General features: G+C 36.0%; 1 long non-coding RNA gene across 1 annotated transcript; it reads left to right on the top strand.

The window, feature by feature from the left end:
- The first annotated feature begins 235 nt into the window (after positions 1–235).
- On the top strand, positions 236–12,050 carry LOC311089643. Its single transcript, XR_014607723.1, has 3 exons — positions 236–319; positions 1,242–1,471; positions 11,534–12,050. It is a non-coding gene; the product is annotated as an uncharacterized lncRNA (long non-coding RNA).
- Positions 12,051–12,885: the final 835 nt, after the last annotated feature.

Genomic DNA, 12,885 nt, shown 5'->3' with positions numbered 1-12,885 from the left:
CCTAGATCAAAACATAAAAATAAAAAAAAACATCATGTTTAGGCAAGCCTGAAACATTGAAGCCAAACATTTTGTTTCAATCTATTAATCAAAATAAGATTATTATTTTTTTGCCGTTTAAATCAAACTGAAATTAATATGATATATTATTCTTAATATTATGTGTCACAACTGCTTTATTTATTTAAATATGCCAAAATATATGTTTTATATGTTTTATATGTTTTATGTTTGCAGCTATGGAGAGCTGGATGGAGTTGTGTGTGGTAAAACAGCTCACCACATCCTGTAGATATCAACTGCTTGTTTGAGCCTTATGGTAAGCTCTTTCTCATCATCCTTTGCAGGTGTGATGTATCTTTCTAAAACAGTTGTTTTGACCGGTGTGGAATGATATGTGAAGGGATGGACTCCTCGGCTTTGACCCACCTGTGTGCCCTGGTCCTGTTCATCTATATGCCAATTTGTCAAGCCTTTCTGCCCAACTTCTGGTCACGCGTACTTACGTTGTCCTGGGATTCATACACCCATCAGTACATGACAGAACAAGCTATACTCAACATCACGATGGAAACTCTGAGCAGAATGGTGGAACATCAACAAGATTTAAATAATGAGGAGCTGGTAGATTTTATGCGCATATGCAATTCATTTTGCACTAGGTGACTAAATAATGCATGTCGTTTGCCAATGTCTGACAAATTGTTACATTTCACACTCCAGTGACTGAGTTATTGGATGAGAATAAGTTTAGCACAGATATTTTCACTGCGTGTTGTGAATGTAAATTATATTCTTTCAAAAAAAAATTTTGGGGGGGGAATTATAAATTATTAATAATTTAAATAATTTCGAGCGAATGCAATGTGATTAAAATCCATGAGCCCAGAAGTCTGTAAGTCATTATTAGTAGAATAAGTGTTATTGTTTTTAATTTTTTAATTTTCAAAACAATTAACGTCTCAAGCTCCCACAAGATTGCCACATTTTGGTTCTAATCACTAAAGTTATATCATAAAAAATGCTTGATTGCCTGATGTTTCTTAAAAGTTTAGTTGTCATGCTTTCAAATCATATCACATAAGAATTTATCTTTGTAAATGTGTCATTTTGTAAAGAGGAGCAGATTTGCCATATTACATGTTTGTGCGTGTGCGACGAAAGTCTTACTAGCCAATGATGATTTTATTGCCTTTGTTTGCGTGGAGTATTGCATAGTCTCACTGATCTTTTTGTTTCAGGGCTTGGTCGGGGGTTTTGGCATGCTGTGGGTGAGGTTGCAAGCGCTAACGCTGCCATGGATTTCCTGAGCGCCACGCGGTCTGATCCAGTGTACCACTTTGACTCTGAGAGGGTAGAAGGAGCCACGCAGATGCTGCGAGAGTTCTGGGGCCAGACAGTGCTGTTGACCCGGACTAAAGAGTACCAGGGGGCTAGACGTAGTCTGGGCCAGCTTTTTCACTCACTACAGGTTGGCTAACACATTCATGTAATAGCAACACTGTTTTTGATAAAGGTGAAGTGTGTACTTCTGCACCACCAATGTCACCAGTGGGAATTGTAAAAATATGTACTGTTTACAAACAGGTTTAGGATATTCCCACCCCAATCTCATGCCATTGGTGGAGCCATTGTTGTGTCAGGAGTTTTGTTTTAGAGCCAAAGTCACAGTATTCACACCTTTCAGGAGAAATCTACCTATAATGGTTTCCTAACAGTTTTATATTTTGCTTGGATAGCAGACAGTATTTTAACATAAACGATTATGTCGAAACTATATCCTTGTGGGCAATGATCCAACAAATATGCAATTGTGCATCAGGCGAGTCAACCCAAGTTCAAGTCCCTGCTCATGGTCCAATCCCTATCCCATTCCCCTCTCATATCACTTACTGTCTTTGTGTCAACTGTCCTATCATAATAAAGATCAAAATTGTAACTTTAAAAAAAAAAATCATCTTTAAAACACATAAACAGATTAACATCCTCAAAATGTAAAACAAGATCCTTGTTTAATCAGAATATTGTTAGCAATACAAAATATATTAAGCAAACTCTGTGCCTATGTTTGTGTGTAGGACTTCTACAGTCATAGTAACTGGGTGGAGATGCAGGTGAGAATCATTCAGTAATGAGATATTTAAACGATCTGAAACGCAAGTATCAAACGCGAAATAGTCCAGGCAAAATAGCGTTTTACGACAGACTAATTGTAAAATATTTTTTTTCAGCATAGATCATTTCTATGAGGTGTCCAGAACAACATACTAAAAGTCCTAAGAAATCCTAGTTGAGGAAATATGTTAAATTCTCATCAATCCGAGATGTGTGCCAATAAGGCCAGGCAACAATACACCCCAATGGGGCTATTTTTTACCTTTACTCCTATCAAAATGAAACTTTACACAATGAAAGCACCCATGAAAAGTAATTTTTTTTGTATTACGAGTTTCTTTGAAAATGAATTTTAATATGCAAATGAGCTATACACTAATCGAATATGCCCAAAATACACCCAAATAGGCTTAATTTTTTCCTTTACTCCTACCACAATAAAACTTTACATAGTAAAAGTATACATGAAAAGTAACTTTTTTTTGTATTACAAGTTTCTTTTGAAATGAATTTGAACATGCACATGAGCGCCACACTTATTGAATATGTCCTAATCTGCATAGGCAGAAACACCATTCATATGTATGACAAATACATCGGCCCAATCTTCATCCAATCATCCTACTGCCAATGGGTGATGGCAATGCTGCTTTTAGACTGGCCTCTAACCTGAAAACTGCCTGGCTTGGTAGTACCTGCCAGGGGTATAACCCCCGCCGGTATAGTCTTCAGGGTCATGGAGGCACACAAAAAAAAAAAAAAACTAAAAAAAAACGAAACCTCCCCTGTTGTTGCTACCACCACGACAAGGTAGCAACAACAGGGGAGGTTTCGTTTTTTTTTAGTTTTTTTTTTTAACTAACCTAGATATTGCTGTTGCTAGCTTCTCATATCACTGAAAAGCTACTTTACAAACAGTGGAAGTCTGATGTGTGGCCCGCCTGGTCTGAAATACTTGCTAACTACAAAAAGAGAAGCAGTTTTGGTGTCTGGCAAAATTATTTTAAAGAGCTGGAATGTCTGGAAAGTGTGTCTATCTGGTTTTTCATCTGTCTTCTGTGTGAGAGTGAATCGTTTAGTTGGTAAGAATGACTTCTGCCTGTAATCTCTTACCAACAATACCAATCATTTGTAAATCTACCAGCCCAAAATTTAATCTCACCACGTTACTAATGACTAAGATGGCTATTCTGACTTTCTTCTGATGTTATCTGTGGGGGAATGTCATTAGGTAAGGCTTGTTCACAAAAAAAAAAAAAAATAAGATGATGAGAAAAAAAGAAAGCAACTGGAGGCAAGATTGTGCAATCAATTCTTAAGGTCAATATAAGTCTTTTTGTGGCAAGTGACCCAGGTAAGTGTGGCAAGTGACTTCAAATTTATCGTGTTTATGCATAGGTTAACTTACTGAATGGACATGAATGTGTTAGTTATTTGGCCCCTGTTTTTTCTACTTGTGACTTTATGGTTTCTATTAGGCCTAGTGTTGAGCTCATTTGCATATTTAAAATAGATTTTTCAAAGAAACTTGTAAAACAAAAATGTTACTTTTCATGTATACTTTCACTGTGTGAGGTTTGATTGTGATAGGAGTAAAGGAAAAAATAAGTCCATTAGGGTGTATTTTGGGCATATTCGATTAGTATATTGCTCATTTGCATATTCAAATTCATTTTCAAAGAAACTTCTAATACAAAATGTTTTACTTTTCTTGTAGACTTTCATTGTGTAAAGTTTTATTGTGGTAGGAGTAAAGGAGAAAATTAAGCCTATGCGGGTGTATTTTGGGTAGCCTTACCAGTATATTCGATTAGTGTATAGCTAATTTGCATATTCAAATTCATTTTCAAAGAAACTTGTAATACATTTTTTTTTACTTTTTATGGGTACTTTCATTGTGTAAAGTTTCATTTTGATAGGAGTGAAGGAAAAAAATAGCCCCATTGGGTGTTGCCTGGCCTTATTGGCACACATCTCGGATTGATGAGAATTTAACATATTTCCTCAACTAGGATTTCTTAGGACTTTTAGTATGTTGTTCTGGACACTTCATAGAAATGATCTATGCTGAAAAAAATTATTTTACAATTAGTTCTATTTTTGACTCCAAAATGAGTTACTTTGCCTGGACTAAAACGCAAGTAACTTTGTGGGCGGATCTCGGGCACTGTTGCTATTATACCGGCGGGATAAATAGGCTTGTTCGACTTCATGCAGCTCTGCGCATATGGAAGGCCAAAAGGGCCAAAACGTGTGAAACTGTCGTGTTAACACGTAATTACGTGTTAACACGCAATGTACGTGTTAACACGCAATTTACGCGTTAACACGTCATTACGTAAATGACGTGTTAACACGTAAATTGCGTGTTAATGCGTAAATTATTAGACATTAGCACCACCTACTGGTTTGGTGCTCTTGCTCAAACACACAGAACCTAATTAGATTAAGCTTGTAAAAAGACGTTTTTAATGTGAAAATACATGTTGAAATACATGTTAAATGTCTTTTCAGAATATAGGATACAACTATATAATAATTATTTTTAAATGGGCCTATTTAGACAGTTAAGTTAACTATAATAATCAAGCCCTGAAAGGCATGACCATTTTCACAATCACGATAGAAATTGTGTAAGGCTAATTACACATTTCTCCAAACAGTATTTTCATGTACACTTATAGCATATTTCTAAAGCATCTTTTTATAATTTAACCTCTATGCATTTGTTAGAGAGCCCCTTCTGATAACACCATTAAGCCTTATGAATCTGAGACAGTGCATTGTTTTGCAGTGTTTTTCGAAGTTAATATATATATATATATTGTTATTTATATTACAACACACACACACTACACTATTAATTAATTAATTAATTAATTATCACACTTTACACATTATACTACATTACACACATTACACACACCACACACACACACACACACACATATGTGTATGTCATAATAATAATCTAAAACAAGAGTGGCTTGAATTATTAATAATTTAAATGAGACAGAGCTCCTGCCGTAAAATGATATTTTACAATGGATATTCAAATGTGAAATCATGCAGTGAATATAGGACCAACAATTATTAAAATATATTGTAATAATACTACACAGAACAAGAGATTATGCTATATTCTCGCCAATATGTTGGATAGATTTTACACTCGTGATCTATCTATTCAGTTTCAGTTTCCTGCAAGTACCCTTCCGTCAATGTCGTTGGCTTATGATGGCTGATGAGGTATGCTCAGCGTAGTGCTTGCATCACTCTATCATGAATAATCCAAATATAATAAAGGTGTTGTGTCACGTTGACACTGCTTGTCGTAACTGTTTGTAATCATTCTCGTGAATATTAATGTGGTGATGCACACCTTCGTTGTATTGTATTTATTCATGAGATTGTGAACGAGCACTTACCTAATGGATACGATGAGCCTACGTCACCTGGCATCTTCAGTTGGGTGCGCGCCCGTGATGCGTGCGTAAGAGACAAGAAAACAAACAGCACAAAACATCTACTTTCGGTTTATACTGTTAAACTTATTACGGTCGTTTGTATACGTTGAAAATAGTTTTTTATTTATTTTTTTTTTAACTTTATTTAAGTTTGCCATGAGTTTGTTGCTTCGCGATTAGCGCGACAGCCTGCCATTGTAAATCAAAATTCCGTTGCAGTTGGAATCAATAAGATTTGATGTTGTTACAGTCAGAGTTATGAATTATCTTCGACTTCGAATTATCCCCCCATGTCTATTAACAAAGAGTTATAGCTATGTTACATTTGGTTAAGTGAATGTCGTAGCCTATGTCTCATTTTCCCCAGAGATGCCATTTGGTATTTACAAGATAATTAAATAATCGATATCAATTATGTAAAAAATAATTGAAGTAGCCTACTTAAGAGGATGGCACAACTAATCAAATAAAATGATGACAAAATGACAAAAAAAATTGAAATTGGATGCAGTTATTATAAACTTCATTATAAACTGAATAACACAATTAATAAGTAAAGATAGATAGATGACAGACAAATTTTAGTAAAATAATAAATTGATCTTCTGTGGTGGCCGACAGTGCGGTGAGAGTGCGCGCGCGCGACCGGGCGGGCTCTCTCTCTCTCTCGGTAAATAGCCGTTCTTCACGTTTAACATCATTTATAATAAACACACAGACCCCTGGATTACAAAAACACTTGTTTTATATTGAGCTTGATTTGTGAATTAAACCTTCCCTGAGTGTTTAAATGAGCCATTCTGATTTGTGAAAGGTTCCACAGTTCAGTTTGGGTTAGTCCCCGAGTGTTTAAATTCACCAAAAAAATAAAAAAAGTATTAATAAAAAACCTTAAAAGAAAAAATGGGTTTTATTGGTAGTAGATGCGTTTACATTATGTTAATGCATTTACAAAACTGACACACCTCCAGCAACATTAAAACATTGCCTGGCTCAGTTTCAAAAATGATAAAATGCTGCTGATGGCCCAACGATAATCAAATAAAATGATGAGAAAATGACAAAAAATATAGTAATTGGATGGTAGTTATTATAAACTTAATTATAAACTGAATAACAATTAATAACCATAGATAGATAGATAGATAGATAGATAGATAGATAGATAGATAGATAGATAGATAGATAGATAGAAGACTGACGAGTGTGCTGAACTATTGTATGCATATGTGGTGGTTACAAAAGATAAATAATAGTAAATAAATATGTGATAATATGTGATGTAAGATGTGACAAGAAAAGAGAATGTATTTCTTTAAGTTTATTCTTTCTTAAAGATTTTATTTCTTTGACGATTGATGTTCCCTGCTCAATTCGATCGATTATTTGATTGATTTTCCCTTGGGGAGTGTTCGCCTGTTTGAGGAGGGGGCGCGGCGGCGCGCGCGCTGCTCAAACAGATTGATTAACATTTTCCTGAGATGTTGTTTTATGAGATACAATTTGAAAAGTAGTCCAATTTAAATTATAATTACAATATATTATCATATTTCCATAAGAATGCTACATTTGATCACTAAATTAATGTCAGACATTTTTAAAGACCAAAGAGAAGTTGTTTTCATGGTGAAACCTCCAAACATTTGGTATCTCTGAAAAGTCCTGAATGTGCTCTATACAGGACACCCAGGTCCACTAAAATTCAGAAATTCACTAAAATGTAATGTCCACTACAGTGGACAAAAGTCTATTCTTGGGTCCCAGGAGGATTAAGTAGAATTCCGGTAGTAGTGTTAAAGTTCTATACATTTCCAAACTTCTTTCAGAGTTGAAGTTCAAGAACGTTGTGGTGGATGACCAAGTTGGTTTTCAATGGAATAAGAGCATGCCATTGTTAAACAACACCACCAATAAAGAGGCCTGTGGAGATGTTGAGAAGAACTATGGATTCAACATTTATAATGATTTTCCCCTTCATAATGCATGATAAGTATATATTTTGTGATGTAGACAAAATTCTAGGCAGATGTAGGCCTAAATTAGTGTTGTGATCAATCAGGTTCAGAAATAACTTCATGAAAAACATGTAGGCCTATTAATACAAGGCAAAAAGTGCTGCACAGTAACCTCCAAAAAACAAAAACAATCCAAGGCACTATTATTAAAATATAAAAACATGCATTTTCATTAGTGTATTTGTCTATAGCTGAATATGATGATACTAAATTTACTTTTAATAAATGTTAGTTAGTTAATAGACTGCAGTGCTTCATTGTGCAGTGAATACTGAACTGTTTCATCAACAGAAGGGTGTTTTTAGTGTGTTGTGTTAATTGTTTTGAGAGCAACTATTCATTTGAAGAAGTTTGATTGAGGAAAAACTAAATATCAGTAAGTGGTCTATTAACACCCTCCCTCTTTCTGATTCATGTAATTGTGTTTACAGTTGCTTGCTATTTATTGTGTTAGAATATGTAGGCTATTGGTTTATAATGTTGTGTGTTGTTATGATTTATGTGATGCAGTGGCTATTGAGCCCAAATTTCTAATCAGAGTGATTCTCAAAATTTTCAAAAAGTAATAAAATATATTATGTAGGCCTATACTGTTTATTTATGCTCATTGTCCATTTTTAAAGACATTGTTTAATTTTTATTTTACAATTTACAGGATTTGTTTGTTCTGCAATTTACAGGATTTGTTTGTTCTTTGTTATTTTGCAAGATAGTCACACCAGCCTGTAAAGTTCAATGGTTTCCAATGTGCCAGTAGTTACGTAGTTACGTGTTAACACGCAATTTACGTGTTAACACGTCATTTACGTGTTAACGCGTAATGACGTGTTAACGCGTAAATTGCGTGTTAACGCGTAACTACGTGTTAACACGACAGTTTCACGCGTTTTGGCCCTTTTGGCCTTCCATATCTCAAGAGCGGCTGCACTGGGCTGCATGAGCTCTGATGACGACACAGCTGTTCCACGATTAATGTTAGCCGGATTCACCGCATGACAACCGCATGACAAGCCGCATGACCGCATGACAACGATCACGTGTGTTTTTGTGTTTATTCAAACACCTTTAGTTCCTCTAAAGTAGTGGTTCTCAACGGGGGCGTTCAGAGAACAACGGGGGGCGTAGGAAGCAAGATTTTTGATGGGGGGCGTTCACGAGTTTAAATATACAACGCAAATTTTTGTTCATTTACTTTTATTAATTTTAAGCATTTAGTAATTTAGTTGTAATAAACACTTTAAGTGGGCTATTTAAAAAGTGTTAAGACTATGTTTTTGTTAAATTATGTTGTAAAACATGCGCAGAGTGTGATGTCATATTGTGTGTGCACGCGCGTCTATGGTGCGCGTGAAAGAATACGTCAGCAGCGCAAAAAAAAAAAAAAAAAAGCATTCGTCCGTAGCATAGACTCGTCCATCGTCAGTGTTGTAGGTAGACACTATAGGCAGTTTTTTTTTGTTCATCTCTATTGCATTACGATTGAAAGCAGTATCAATAATGTCAAAAATATGATGTGCAGTCAAGTTCGGCTGTGTGTATATGCTGTTTAAATGAGTGTTCTCACCGATACGCTTGTTGTGATTCGCGGAGTTTTGACGAGTTGTATTTTGACGACTTGATATTATTTCTTATTCAAAAGTTTAGAACGCCTAACATTCTAAAATCTTCCAGATTAATGCGACATGTAGCCTATCGTTACTTTTGCAATGACTCTACTATTTTTCCAGTCATAGACCAGCGCTCAAGCACTGACTAGAATCTAGCGCTGACAAGAATCAGCATTCACGCGCTCAGAAATGTGTTTGGCGCTGACAACAATCCGGTGGTGGCTAGCATCCAGCGCTGACTAGAATCACGCAGCGGAGGAATGGAAAGTTGACAAGCCATTAAAAAGTATTGCCTTAAGAAACACTTACATTTTTTTCAAATATTTTCAATAAATCATGTTCCCATTCACTCTGGCGACAAATTTTAAAAATTAATTAAACTAAATTCTATTTATAAGGTAAAACTTTTACATTTTTAGGCATTAACTAAATGTTTGTTTTTTTTTTCACCAAGTAATTTACTGGTCAGACATTATTGTTAACTCACAAGACAGTAAGGAGAAAATGACAATTTGATGGATAATTTAAATATATTCTGCAATCATATTTTGGTAATTTATTAATTCCGCCATCACATCTGAGCACGAAACACTGCTTGGGTAGTTTCATGATATACAAATAATTAATAATGCAATAATAATTTAATTGTTCATATGTGTTTATTCTTGTTAGAAGATTTTTTTACTGATTATGAACACAAATTAATCACGACAAACCAAATTAATTGTAATTGTATTAATTATACCATTGATGAAAACAAGCTGATACCAAGGTATTTTAGGCCAACAATTCTAACATAATTTTTCATGATTGTATTTATTTATTTTTCGAAAGTAAGGTTAATGTAAGCAGCTTCTTGCAATACTCTCCTAAATGCGTAATAAAACCTAAGTGCAAACATTACCGCTTTAATGACCGTCCTTTATTTTTCAGTGCATTTGTTTTACAATATATGGCTATTACTGTCATGGGATTAATATTATAACTATTATTATGTAGTAGTGTAGACAGACACAACTAAAAGAGGTTTCAATTTTTCTTTGTTTAATTTTTACACTGAATATGGGTTGGAGCTTTTAATTTTGAACTCTCAAAGTACACAAGATTGATGAATTTAACATTAAAATGCACAAAAGTTTCATACGGGGGGGCATGCCCCCGAACCCCCCTAGAAGGCCAGAGGTCCACCCACCACAGATTTACCAAAAATCCTGTGAGAAACACTGGTATTGCTACACCAATGCAGTTTAGAGCTTGTTTTTTGAATGAATCACTGTGGAGTATAGTTCAGTTGTATTAATAAAAGACAATTTTGCACTTATTTCATCTGTTAACTCTCACTCGTTCCTGCTCACTCATTAGTCTGGGGGTGGGGGCGTTCAGGGACCTGGATATTGGATAGGGGGCGCTGGCCCAAAAAAGGTTGAGAACCACTGCTCTAAAGGTCACAAATCAGTTTTTTTATAACAGTAAACACTATTTTCATGTAGTTGCGATGTTATATTGTGTCATGTTTATCAAACTGATTAAACGTAGACTCCACTTCATTGATAGTAGCTTATGTTGAACTTTATTCTTGTTCAAACAGATGCTGTATGAAGCAGTACATAAAGTATTGAATAAAAATGTCTCTGAAACATTGGTGTATTATTTGGCAAATATTGCATTTATTTCACTTCAGCTGTGGTAAAGTATGCAAACACCACGTGAGTGGTCACTACAGCTACGGGAAACAGAAAGCGTCCGACTTCACGTCTCCGTTTGCAGCTCCTCCCCGCCTGCACGCGGCTACTCTCGCCAATCGGTTACATCCAGCCGCAGCCGATGTCGAACATACCTCTAATGACTCTTGCGCCCGACACAAATCTTAAATGGGTTGGTCTGAAGTAGCTTCATTATTCATAGGTGTGGTTTGGGCGTAACGTGAAATAAACCAATCAGAGCGTCATCTCACATTCCCTTTAAGAGCAGGCGCGCTTGTTCCATGGCGAATTGCTATTATAACGGCGGATTTGCCAGGCGCGCGCCAGGAGCAGTTCACAGCCGAGGAGACAGACGTTCTCGTCAGGGCCATAAAACACAGAGAGGTGACATTGTATGGTGATGGAGAAACCCACCCAAATTAGCTTCGGTTAAACAGGCGTATAATAATTTGGGTAAATGTGTAAGCTAGATTTATGCCTATTTTTTCACATCTTCATGGACACAACAATGATTTCCCTTGTGTGTTAATATTTTTCCTTGTAATAATGTAGCCTATGATTTGCAAAGATGAAAACTGCTGTTTCTGTGTAGATGAGAGAATCAAAGTTCTCTCATCTACTCGCAGGCTGCGCATGACGTGAAGCTCTGGCTCGGCAGGACTGACATGAAGAAGCTAAGGCTCGGCAGGCATGACGTGAAGTGGCTCAGGTTTACAGGATATTGCGGGTTTGCGGGGCTCCTCATCCACAAAACCCACAGTAAATGAAGAACCGCTCAACAGAAGGGAATAGTCAATGAATTGGGCCAGGGAAAAATGAATTTCCCCCTCTGGCAATCGAGACTGAACTGGTTCGTTTATCCCCATTCGAAAGATGTCCTTAAATGGATAGTTCACTTTGAAATAAAATTTTGGTATGTTTTAGCTTACCTCAAGGGCATCCAAGATGTAGGTGTCTTTTTTCCGCAGTAGTTTCAATTTTGATATTTTTAGGTCAAACCGTTCTTGTCTCTCAGTCAGATAATGCAGGTCTGTGGTCACTGTCTCAAAGAGCAAGCACAGAGTCCAAATTAAAACAATTCCCCATCGTCCAAATTAAACAATTCCCCATCGTAAGTACACATTGATGGCCTAAGACACGAAACGAGCGGTTTGTGTGAGAAAACGAACAGTATTTATATCGTTTTTACCTTTTGTACAGAGCCACGTCCAAGTGATCTGAGGGCGCGCGCGCTTCCTATTGTGTGACGTGTGCGCAGACTGGTGCATAGAAATATACAATAGATTCCGCCTTGGCTACGGCAGTTTATTGGAACGAGGCGAAATCTAGTGTATATATCTATGCACCAGTCTGCGCACACGTCACACAATAGGAAGCGCCCGTGCCTTCAGATCACTTGCACGTGGCTCTGTACAAAAGGTAAAAACGATATAAATACTGTTCTTTTTCTCACACAAACCGCTCGTTTCGTGTCTTAGGCCATCAATGTGTACTTACGATGGGGAATTGTTTAATTTGGACGATGGGGAATTGTTTTAATTTGGACTCTGTGCAGACTGTGTTTTTTATTTATTTGCTTTCTTTTTGTTACCTTTGAGTTAGATTTAAATAAAATCAAGTGTTATTTGTTTAATTTTGGGTTATTACCCAGTTAGTCTAATTACCACAGTAAGTACATAGTATGTTCATGTGAAATAGGACTGTAAAAGAAAGTGCTACCAATTTTGTTGTTCTGCTTCTTTTCTGGATCAGGGGATTGAAGTGACTGTCCATCTTTTTCATTATATTTATTTATTTTTATTATTTCCAATAATTGTTACATCCTCTCCTACCCCAAGATAAAACTGGGAGGATTATAACTGTATGAAATTCACTAAAGTCACAGTATAAACATTCAAAATATGTGTGTATTAAAATATAAAATATCACAAAAAAAATATTATTAGACTTTTTATGTTATTTATGGCTCTCTGGTTTC

The sequence above is a fragment of the Abramis brama genome (genome assembly GCF_963993115.1).
Source record: "Abramis brama genome assembly, chromosome: 9".
NCBI classification, from domain to species: domain Eukaryota; kingdom Metazoa; phylum Chordata; class Actinopteri; order Cypriniformes; family Leuciscidae; genus Abramis; species Abramis brama.
Note: the sequence above shows the minus strand (reverse complement) of the source record. Positions and strands in the feature narration are given on the sequence as shown.